Below are 12676 nucleotides of genomic sequence, written 5' to 3'. Positions count from 1 at the left end.
GGGTTTCTTTTGCCTTTGCAAATAGATACATGACTTTGCTCCCAGTTTACCGCACACGGCCCTCTTTGGCACCAATTGCATGTACAGCTGATTCCTCTAAGTGGAGCCACCATCTGTCTAGCTGAGAGGCCACCGGGGGCATGGAAAGTGGCTTCCCCTCCCCCCTCTCACAGGTGACCCAGCAGAAACAGCCTTGTGTGCGCTTCTTTGCTTACTCAGATGGTCATTTCAGGGGTGGATTCCGAGTCACGATGGCTAGCTGGGCTGATGTGTTCTCAGAAGGGGACTGTTGATGAAGAGGCAGCGCCGCATCCGATGCGTACTGCCGAAATCACCAGCAGGGGGCGTAACTATTCCCCAGCACAGAGCCTTGCTTGTTTACATAAAAGCCACCCCAGGGTTGGCTCACTGGCTCACAGGGCTTTGCTGCTATTCCAGAGCATGCGAGGTCAGTTCTCAGCGCTCACATCAGGCAGCTCACAAGCACCTGTAACTCCAGCTCCAGGGCATCCAACCCCCTCTTCTGGCCTGTGTGGGCACTCACACATGTGTAGCACAAGCACGTGCACACACATTAGTAAAGAAATATTTAAAAATAAAATTCAATATTTTAACACACCTTGTCTTATTTCCATGTTTACATTAGGAATGAGCTTGCTATGTTTCCATATCTTCCAAAGTTCTTTGAACTTGACCTTTTCCGAACTTAACTAATTTGTATCATTTACCTAATTTGATGCTGGATGCCCCCTAACTCTTGTGGATATATCAACATATTGCACTTTTTAAAAGAAGGTTAACATATTTTCTCCTTCAAGTATGTTAGTCTTTCTTTAGGGGCCACGGGGTGAACACAGGCTTCCCTGTGTAGGCTAGGCTGTCCTGGACTCACTTTGTATAGCAGACTGGCTTTGAACTTACAGAGATCTACCTGTTTCTGCCTCCCGAGTGCTGGGATTACAGGCATGTGCCACCTTACTTGTCAAGTATGTTAGCTTTTTGTCTAGAAGAAAAGTTTTAAGTGTTTCTCTCATTTTAATTTTAACAATTGGGAATTCTTGTAATTTTTATTCATGCGTGCACATTGAAGCAGTACTTGTGAAGACCAGAAGAGGGCGTCAGATTCCCAGGCTGGAATTAGAGGCAGCTGTGAGCATTCATTTGAAAGTAGGTCCTCTAAAAAGCAAGCAGCAAGCCTTCTTAACTGCTGAGCTGTCCCTTCTGCTACAACTCTTCACAACTTTATCAGACAAAGGCCGATGATTTTATTTGCTCACGTATGTTTATCTTGCTTGTATAACTTTGGTTTCACTATTTCCCCCTGGGTCAGAGTTCACATCTGCCTCCCTTGGTTTGTTTTAGAACTTTCATGTGTAATTGGGTATCTTCGATTTTAACTTGTGGGAGTACTTTTCTGTTTGGAATGAGGTAAGAGTCTAGCCAATGGTCCAGACAGGATGCATTTTTCTCTGTGTTGGTAGATACTCTGCATCAGACCTTTCAGCTGCTCTGAGATCACTGACATGCTAAAGACGCTTCCAGGCTCCCCTGAGTTTGAGGTCCTGGGAGCTGACTGTGGCCACAGTCGAGATGCACACTTGATGGCTTAGAAGGCAGGAGGGGGGAAGAGCCTGGAACACACTGGCACAGGAGGCAACTTCCTGAACAAAACACCAACAGCCCAGGCCTTATGGTCATCAATTAATAAATGGGACCTCATGAGGCTGAGAAGCTTCTGTAAGGCAGGAGACACTGTCAACAGAACAAACTGACAGCCTACAGACTGGGGAAAGACCTTCACCAACCCTGACAAAAGTCTAATAGCCAAAATATATAAAAGAACTCAAGAAATTAAATCAAACCAAATAACCCAATTGAGAAATGAGGCTCAGAACTAAACAGAGAATTCACAACAGAGGAATATCGAATGGCTGAGAAACACTTAAAGAAATGCTCAATGTCTTTAGTCATCAGAGAAATGCAAATCAAAATGATTCTGAGATTCCATCTTATACCCATCAGAATGGCTAAGATAAAAAATTCAAGTGACACTACTAACCAAGGACAATACAAGTAGTAAACACTGAATCCCTACTCTGATCTACCCAATGGACAGGACATTCTCCACAGTTATGTGAAGAGTGAGGACTGAATCTGACATGAACTCTGGTGCCCCATATTTGACCACTTCCCCTTGGTGGGGAGGCCTGATGGCAGTCAAAGAAAGAATAAGCAGGCTACCCAGATGAGACTTAATAGCCTCTGACCATATAGTGGGGGAGGAGGTCCCCCTCAGTCTTAGATCTATGGGAGGGGAATAGGATGAAAGCAGGAGGGAAGGAGGAATGGGAGAATACAAGAGCTGGGATAATAATTGAGTTATCTGAATAAGTTAATTAAATAAAAAAATAAGGAAGGAGGGAGCCAACCCCTCTCCACCCCATGGCTTCTGAACAGTGGATGTGTGTGTGTGTGTGTGTGTGTGTGTGTGTGTGTGTGTGTGTGTGTGTGCGCCTGCATGTGTCTATACGCACTATGTGCATGCAATAGCCGACAGAGACCAGAAGAGGGCATCAGATCCCTTGGAACCGGAACAAGAGGCAGTTGTGAGCTTCCATGTGGGTGCTGGTAACCAAACCAAGGTCCTCTGCAAGAGCAGTGAAGTCTCCTAACCACAGAGCCATCTTTACAGCCCCTGATTTCAACAGGTATATTTATAGTAGCATATGCTTTCTTATATCTATATGTTAATCTATTTAATCTGTTTCTAGAGTATCTAGGCTGTTTCATTAATCATCCCTTCCTTTCCTACTCTGGGGGTGGTGGTGGTGGTGGTAAGGTCTTGAACTGTGGGACTCAGTACAGCTTAGAATATACCTACCACTGAGCTACATCACCAGTTCATTCTACAGTAGTGTGCTGTTTTAATTCATTTAACTATCTGGGAGCTGCTGTGAAGCCTAAGTGTCACTTGCCTACAATTATTATCTCTAGAGCAGTGATTCTTTTTATCTAGAAATATGTTATGTTATTTCTTCATCTATGGCTCTATTTTAATGCTTAATCACTTCTTTAAAATTGTTTTAAATAATCATTGTGTGCCTGTGTGTGCGTGACGTGTGTTGCAGGTGTGTGTGTGTGTGTGTGTGTGTGTGTGTGTGTGTGTGTTGGGGGGGGAGATATGTAACACAGCCCATGTGTGGATGTCAGAGGATAACTTTGTCCAGTCAATTCTTTCCTTCTATCTTTATGTGGGCTCCCAGGATCAAACTCAGGTTTGAGCAAAATCAAGCGGCCAGGTTTATGCCACAAGTGCTGTCCCCTGTGGCACCATCTCTCTTTAAGGGCCTCTTTGTTTCCTTGCATAGATTGGTTGTACTTTTCCATTTGATGTACCATTCACTATAATGTGTTGTTTCCCCAGTTACATTTAAAATGCTTAAACCTAACTTCAAGTATGATAAAAGCTACCATTTATTAAACGCGGCTTGGGTGGGGCGTGGAGATGACCCAAAGGTTAAAAATGCCTGCTGCTCTTGCAGAGGGTCTGAGTTCAGTTCCCAACATCCCATATCAGGTGGCTCATAGGCACTCGTAACTCCAGGCTCAGGAGATTAATGCCCCAGAGACACCAGAACACATGTGACATACTCTCAGATACAACATAAACACATAAATAAAATGAATTTAGAAACACTACCTACCCTGTGCACCAGATGCAGTGCTTGTGTTACTTTATTTCTTCAGACACAGATAAAATTCTGAAGGTCACTGGGAGGTTGTGGCTCCCCCTTTAATCCCAGCACTTGCAAGGCAGAGGCAGGTGGATCACGGAGTTCGCGGCTGGCCTGTCTACAGAGAAGTTCCAGGACAGCCAGAGCTGTTACACAGAGAAACCCTGTCTCAGGAGAGAAAAAAAAAAAGATGCCTTAAAAAATTCTGAAGGTCACAAACACCGCTCTGTTGAAGGATGGACGCACTGGGGCCTGAGACCCTGGCAGTTTTGTGCACTGACAGCATCCGCTGGCCCTGCCTGTCACCACAGATGCTGAAGTCCCAGTACCACATATATTTTTGACACAGAAAGGAACACAGGCGCCACCTACAGCTTCTGTGACATCTCTTTTGCCTGAACCAGATCAGTTAGCACCCTGCCACTTTTCCTGGGAGCAAATCTGCAGAAATCTGTTATCTTCAAAGTGCAGGGTAGATAAAGACTCAATGAATGAACTTGGAGTTGTGTGTTGGACAAGTGAAACTACCATGACTCCCAGTCCTGACACCCTCACCAAAGCCTTCTGTGTGAAGGATGACTGAGATCTCCAATGTGTTAAGGAAAGGTCTCCGCAGTTTGTTGTGGTCACATAACAGTAATCAAGGGATGCATGCCTTAACCATTTCCCTACAGACACCTTTCTGAAGTCAGAAAACTTCTACTTTCAAACACTAGCCACACAACTGAGTTCTCCTAAGGTGAGTTTCAGTACTCTGCCTGCGTCTTATCATTAATGATGTTTCTTCCCCAACCCCAGCCCATCCCCACCCCCGCCCCTGCCCCAACCCCACCCAGACCCCCACCCCAACCCCCCCAACCCCAACCCCATCCCCAACCCCCAACTTCAACCCCACCCCTACCCCCCCAAACCCCCCAACCCCAACCCCATCCCCAACCCCAACCCCACCCCTACCCCCCAACCCCCCCAACACCCCCAGCCCCAACCCTATCCCCTACCCCCCAAACCCCCTACCCCCGTCAACCCCCCTAACCCCAACCCCATCCCCAACCCCCAACCCCACCCCTACCCCCCACCCCCCAACCCCAACCCCAACCCCCCCAACCCCAACCCCAATCCCCCCAACCCCAACCCCAATCCCCCCAACCCCCCAACCCCCAACCCCCCCAACCCCCCTAACCCCAACCCCAACCCCAACTCCCCCCCAAGCCCTCCCAACCCCAACCCCCCCTACCACCCCCACCCTCAACCCCGGTCTCACTGCATTGGTTGCAATCTTCAAAGTGTTGTCAGACAATTTCTAGTTTCTTATTTATTTTCCAAGTTCAATATGAAAGTCTTTACTATTTCCCTGTTGAGTTTGTACAGAAAGAGGGAGGGCAGAATATATCCAGGCTCCAGGCTGGAGAAACAATTTAGTGGTTAAGAGTACTCTTATAAAGGATTTAAGTTTGGTTGGTTCCCAGCACCCACAGACAGCTCATACAGACTGTAATTCCAGCTCCTGGGTGGCTCCAATGCCCTCTTCTGGCCCCTAAGGGCACGCACACACACACACACACACACACACACACACACACACACAAGAATACAGAAGAAATTTTTAAAAGAAAAAAAAGGAATACTCTTTAATAGCCAATAGTAGAAGTAGATTTTGTTTGTTTGTGTGTTTGTTTTGTTTTTTCGAGACAGGGTTTCTCTGTGTAGTCTTGGCTGTCCTGGACTCACTTTGTAGACCAGGCTGGCCTCGAACTCACAGCGATCCACCTGCCTCTGCTTCCTGAGTGCTGGGATTAAAGGCATGCGCCACCACGCCTGGCCTAGATAATTTTTACTAACAAGAAAGTCACTTTTTTTTCCTAGTCTGCACTGTACAGACCTACCTTGTGTCACACCAAAATATGTACAAAATCTTACTGCTGCCCAACCAAATTACTACAGCCAAAAACAAAAGCCCTTCCCCAACAGCCTCTCATCTGGGCTTTATAAAACACTGTCTTTTCAGCTCTGCCTCTTTTTCTTGTGTGTGTGTGTGCTTGGCACACTGGGAAGGAGCTCCCTTGCATCCAGCCAAAGAAACACTGGCAGTGTTTCCCTGCAAGCCTGACCAACCTTGCTCTCCTTGTTGCTTTTAGCAAAGGGTTCCTTCTCAGGAAGCTTATTTTCCAGGATAGAGCTGAGTTTAACATCTGTGTTTTCAGGAAGACTGAAAGAAATCGGCTGGGCCCAGGTTTCCTAGAAATGGAGTCAAAAGAGTCTCCAGGGATGTTTGATGCCAGAACTGCAAGGAGGATGGGAATGAGGGGGAAAGGAAATGGGTGACACAGAGGAAGGGAAACACTGGGACAAGGGGGTTGGTGCCTTGCTGACTAGACCTCCCCAAGACACAGGACTGGAGTCTTTGTGCAGCCAGACACTGTAAGGTTAACATTTGCCTACTGGCTTCTGCCTCTCCTTGCTCTGTGGTGCTCTGTGGTCCCTGGGGAAATGGGATGCCCACCCCGTTACCCTTGTGTAAGTTCCTAGGTGACAGGAAGTTCTGTCTTCTATGGAATCTATAAAAACCCAGCTTGCTGCGGCAGGAAAGCCAGAATAAAGCCAGCCGGAGTCAGACTGGCTGCTGGCGATTCGTGAGGTTAAGGTTCCAAGATGGCTGTTGCAGAGGGCAGGTATTAAGTAAGGCCTGGGATTGCTGAATCTAAGAGGTTCAGGGAGAGTCACGCTCGCTCAACACAACCAAGTGTCCAGGCTAGTTTTATGCCTACTTGGCACAGGCTAGAATCATCTGAAAGGAGGAAACTTCTGTTGAGAAAACTTCTCCATAAAATCTGGCTGTAGGGCATCATCTTTTTTTTTTTTTTTAAATATTTGTTTATTTATTATGTATACAGTGCTCTGCCTGCTTGTACACCTGCACATCTGAAGAGGGCATTAGATCACATTATAGATGGTTGTGAGCCACCATGTGGTTGCTGGGAATTGAACTCAGGACCTCTGGAAGAGCAGTCAATGCTCTTAACCTCTGAGCCATCTCTCCAGCCTGGCATCTTCTTGTTTGGAGATGGATGGGGTTGGGGAGGTTCCTGGGGAATCCACTTCAGCCAGCTTATGTGCCTTAGTTCCTTTTCATGTCACCATGACAAAATGCCTGACAACAAGCAATTTAAACAGGAAAACGTTTCTTTTGACTTAGTTTTAGAGAGTACAGTCCACCATGGCAGGAAGGCATGCTGGCAGGGGCCTGAGGCCATGGTCATATCTGCTCTGAAGCCAGGAAGCAGAGAGAGTGAAAAGGAAATGGGCCTGAGCTATAAAACCTCAAGGCCCACCCACAGCAACCCACTTCCTCCAGCAAGGCTCCCTTTCCTAAAGGTGCCACAACTTCCCAAAACACCGCTGGGGACTGCGTGTTCAAATCCGTGAGCCTACAGAATGTTGAGCATTGAGACAGCCGCGCTGCTGCATTCCCAGGCCACGCCTCTCTGTCTCCAGCCACGATGCTTTCTAACAGAGCTTCCTGGGGAGAGAAACGGGGGCTCCATTTCGGCAATGCACAACTCCCAGAGCTGAGCCTGCTTCCTCTAGACAGACCATCTTCTCGTTATAGAGTGGCACAGGATGGGAGTCCTCCCTCCCTCACTATGTGGGATGCCCTGATAGGGTGTGAGCATACTGTTCCTGCCTGGGCAGGTTCTTACCACTGCCCCTGTACGGACAGAGCTTGGACTCAGTGTGTGAGGCTCCACCGTACTGCTTCTCAGATGGGGAAACTGAGGCTTCCAGATGTCAGGTCACACAGAGTCCCACCTAAGTCCCTAGGATATTTCTTTTATTTATTCTCTGGTGCTGGAGGTAGAACCCAGTGCCCTGTGCATGCTAGGCAGTACTCTACCACCAAGCCCCAACCTCAGATTCATACTGTGCACACAACATTCATCATTAAAAAGCTCAGTTTGGGGCCAGTGAGGTGGTTCAGTGGGTAAAGGTGCTTGCCACCAAGACTGACGACCTGAGTTCAAACTCTAGCACCGACACAGTGAGAGAAAAGAGTCAACTCCCACAAGGTGTCCTGGAACCATATGGATGTCATAGCATGTGGATGCATGCACACCCGCACGCACGTGCACATACACACACACATACACACACAGGCATGTGCACACTGTTTTAAAATAAAAATAAAGCTCTGTACTTTGCTAAAGTGCTTAGTAGAGAGCATGAGGCCCTCGGTTTTCATCACCACGACATAAGCCAGGAGACATCGCCTGTAACCTGTAACCCCAGCATGTGGAAGTTCAAGACCAGCACAGATGACACGATACTTGAGACCCTGTCTCAAAACAACTGAACAAAACAGCAAATGGACCTCATGTGGCCCTGCGGTAAAAATGTGCTCCCAAAGCCGCTGTCTTTCCCATCTGACTTGTCCATTCGGCTTCCTCTGGTCTCCAGGGACCAGAACTGCACTGCTTCCTCTTCACCCTCAATGTTCCCAACTCTGTGAGGCTCACAGCTCTCCCTTATCACCACCCCCTCCTCGCCCCCCCCTCCACCCTCCCCCGCAACCCAGGGCTTGGCAGGGCTCTGCATAGTTCCTGGCCATGATTGCTCATCCACTTCCAAAGCTTCAGACAAGTCCCTCCCCTTCAGGAAGTGCTTCTGGGGGCTGGATAGCTCAGTGGTTAAGAGCGCCAGAGGACCGGGGCTCAACTCACAGCATCCACATGGTCGCTCCCAACTGTCTGCAACTCCAGGATCTGACATCCCCAGACAGACATGCGCACACTGTGCTTTTAACCCATCGTCCCTCCCCACCATTCCTCTAGTCTCCATGGGCCTGGCTCTGGTCAGAGTGTGTCAAATGGAAGAAAGTGAGGTCATCGTCTACAGTAGGCGTTAGACTTCCTTCAACTCCCAGGAATGCCTGAAACCTAGTAGGTGCTCATAAGTGGAAGAATTAGTCACCTAGCACCCCATTTATCTCTGGGGTACTGGCTGGAAGTCATGGACACTCACTTGTTCAGTGGAACTGAAGGAGAACCTGGCAGTGTCTGCACACACACACACACACACACACACACACACACACACACACACACGTGTCTGTCTCTGTTTCTTTTTGTCTTTTCTCTGTGTGTGTGTCTCTGTGTGTGTCTCTGTCTGTGTCTCTCTCTCTGTGTGCCTCAATCTGTCTCTGTCTGTGTGTGTGTGTGTCTTTCTTTGTGTCTGTCTCTCTTTGTGTCTCTGTCTCTGTCTCTCTTTCTCTCCCCCTCTTCTCATCTGTATATGTGTGTGTATGCATGTCATGGCTGAAGATAGTTTCTCTGGAAGACTTGATGTTGTCTGTGTATCTTTTTGTTTTTAAATAGGATTTCTAACCCATGCTGACAGATCAGTCCCTGTCTAGCAAAGGCTGGCCTTGAATTCAGGACCCTCCTGCCTCTACCTCCTGAGTTCTGGGGATACAAGCCTGGGCCACCAGAGCAGTTTGTTTCAGTGCTGGGGATCAAATCAGGGCTTTGTGCATTGTAGACAAGCACTCTACCAACTAAGCTGTACTGCCAGCCCCGGGCTGAGCTTTGACTGAGCTCAGGGTGGGAACTCCTAACACATGCCAGTCTGTGTTTCAAGCCCCTTCCTAAGCAAGGGTAACCTCAGTGGCTGTATTCTCAAAACATCTTGGGATCAACATTATTATCACAAATGACTACCAAAAAAGGGAAACCGAGGCAGAAAGCACTGGTGTAAAGTGGCCATGGTGCTGGTTAGTGGGGACAGGGAGTTGGGAGGGAGACAGGGGCTTCAACTCTGTAGCCACCACTGGATGCTGCCACAGCATCCTTCGGTGATGCTCAGAGAGCCTGGTTTTCTGTCACCTTGAAAGTGCAAAGCCTGGCAAGATAGCTCTGAGTATGTTTGACATGTGTAGTTGTCTTTGAGTGGCAGCAGCTGAACCATGAATGTGTATGACTGTAGTGTGTGTGATCACCTGCAGCTGATGCCCCTGAGTGTGTGTGTGTGTGTGTGCACGCATGTGTGTGTGTGTGCGTATGTGTGTGCAACTGTAGCATCAGTGAATGTCTGTAGCTGACGTCCCTGAGTGTGTGTCTGTGTGTGTGTGTGTGTATGTGACTGTAACAGCTGTGATTTCTGCAGCTGAGGCCCCTGAGTGTCTGTGACTGTAACGTGAGTGGATGGCTGCAGCTGGTGTCCCTGAGTATGTGGTGTGTGTGTGTGTGTGTGTGTGTGTGTGTGTGTGTGTGTGTGTGTGTTTGTGTAACCGGTAGCATGAGCAAATGTCTGCAGCCGATGCTCCGAGTGTGACTGTAGTTTGTGTGATCATCTGCAGCTGATGCCCCTGAGTGAGTGTGCGTGTGTGCGCCTGTGTAGCAGATATGATTGCCTTCAAGCAGCAACAGCTAGACTCTTAGCGCTTCTGCAGAGTTTCTCAGAGCTGATGAAACTGGAAACTTCTCAGAAGACCAGAAGTGTGGTCAAGCACCCAGCTTCCTGGCTTCTAAGAGCCTTTGCCCATCCTCAACACTCGCTGAAACTAACTACAGAAGACAATTTCATCTCTGAGTCTGTCGGTGCACAGTGTTACAGAAGCAGCTGAAGGGTGCAAATGAGGCAGCTCCCCCTGGAGTAGTGTCTCTGCAAAGCCTAGGTCTTCAGTCCCCCTTACCGTACCTTGACAGGGACTGGAGCCCTACCTTGACAGGGACTGGAGCCCAAGCATCGTTCCTGCTGCAGTGCCTGCCTGCTTTTACTCCCCCAGGGCTAAATGAGGGAGCAGACCCTCAATGACATGGGTGATCCCCTAGGTGAGGCCAGAGTACAGAATGTTCTAGAATCCAGGCTTCTGCTTGGCAACGGTGTCTCTTTCCAGTAAAGCACTCTGGGCAGGGCTTCACAGAAGTGTTTAGATAAGCTTTACACCTTCTTGGTCTGAGTTGTATCATAGAGTAGATGTGTCATCTCTTGTTCTTAGTAAAAATGGCTTTTTTTTTTTTTTTTTTTTTTTTTTTTGGCTAGAACACATTTCACAATTGTAGATTTCACATCCTTGAAACCCTGCTAGCTCTGTCCCAGTTGTCAACTGCTGCCACAGGCTTGCTCCATCAACCATGTTTGGCAATGGATGCCGACAGCTTCTCCCAAAGTCCTGACAATGTTTAATGGAGGCCCCAACTTCTGCCACTGGGCTCTGTCTCCCTTCCTCCTGCGCCATCACCCACATCTACTGTTGACTCTGAATGATCAGAGAAACACTCGGTGACTGACACGGGTACCATGTGCAACCGAACTTGAAGACACGCTTGCGGTTTTTTGCAATACTCTGCTTGCAACATATCTCCCCCCCCCCACCCCCCCCACTCCGAGTCATTTGGAAAGCCTTTGAAATGCATTCGGACCATCAGCTGCTCTGCTCTAGGGAGAACTTGGAAGCAGGGTAGCTATTTCACCTTCTAGTGTCCCCTGCTTTAAAGCCATCCCTTCTCTAGGGAGTGTTGTTTGAATCTTCTATTACTCAATTTCCTCCCCCCAAAACAAAACCGTCAAACCAGTTTTTGGAGAATTAGGCCAGGCATATTTTGTATGAGTCTGGGTGATGGCATCACACAGCAAGAGCCTGGCAGGGAAGAGGGGGTTGTGTGGGGGTGGGGTGGGGGAATAGGGAGTGGGGTGGGGCAGTGGTGGTTAGGAGTAGGTAGGGAGAGGCAGGAATCTCTAAGCTTCCTACACAGGCACTAAAGGAGTCAACACTTGATGGCATAAGAGAGTCCAAAGGTCAAAGCTGAAATGCTGTCCTACACCAACAGCCCACGCTATAAAGCCTTAACTGAAAACAAAACAAGCAAATGGCAACCTATGGGTCTCTGGGGACTGTCTCAACTTTTGCTTTACACAGTTTAATTAAAAGATACAAGATGGAACTGAGCAGTGATGCACAAGCCTGTAATCCCAGCACCGGGGAGGCAGAGGAAGGCAGATCTCTGTGAGTTCGAGGCCAGCCTGGTCTACAGCACTAGGTCAAGGACAGCTGTAGCTGCACAAAGAAATCTTGTCTTGAAAAAAAAAAAAAAGATATGAGATGGGCTAAAGAGGTGGCTTAGCAGTTATACTCACTGATCTGCCAGAGACCTGTTTTTTTTGTTGTTGTTTTGTTTTTTTTTTTTTTTTTTTGAGACATGGATTTTTTGTTGTTGTTGTTGGTGGTGGTTGGTTGATTTTTCAAGACAAGATTTCTCTGTGGAGCCTTGGCTGTCCTGGACTTGGTTTGTAGACCAGGCTGGCCTTGAACTCACAGTGATCTGCCTGCCTCTGCTTTCTGAGTGCTGGGATTACAGGCGTGTGCCACCACACCCAAGACACCTGAGGTTTCATTGTCAGCCCCACAGGGCAGCTCACAAGCAGCTGTAACTCCAGTCACAGAGGATTGGATGCCCTCTTCTGGCTTCTGTAGGCACCAGATGCACATGTGGTACATGGATATACACGCAGACAATACAAATATTAAAAATAAGTAAAAGGCACTAGATGGCTGGTGAACACAGTACAGTGGCAGGTAGTGGGCTGCCACATTGGCCATGATCACGAAATGAGGGCTGTGCTCATCAAAGGGTACATAGCTATTAAATTTACACACACACACACACACACATACACACACACACACACACACACACACAACCAGAAATCTGGTACACAAGGCAGAGAGAGAGAGCATACTGCACACTTGTTTGTCATTAGCCTGTCAGTTAGCCCTGTGGCCATCCTTTCAGCATTATCCACCGGACTTCATTTTCCATCTCTAGGCTCCAGCAAGATAAGCCCTAAACCAATTCATTCATTCATTTGTTCATTCATTCCTTCAGTAAGTCAGTTATAAACAGTCTCACACAGCCTAGGCTGGCTTAGAACTGGCATTATAGATGAAA

The sequence above is a fragment of the Acomys russatus genome, chromosome 3 (genome assembly GCF_903995435.1).
Source record: "Acomys russatus chromosome 3, mAcoRus1.1, whole genome shotgun sequence".
Taxonomy (NCBI): domain Eukaryota; kingdom Metazoa; phylum Chordata; class Mammalia; order Rodentia; family Muridae; genus Acomys; species Acomys russatus.
This window is presented reverse-complemented; position numbering follows the sequence as displayed.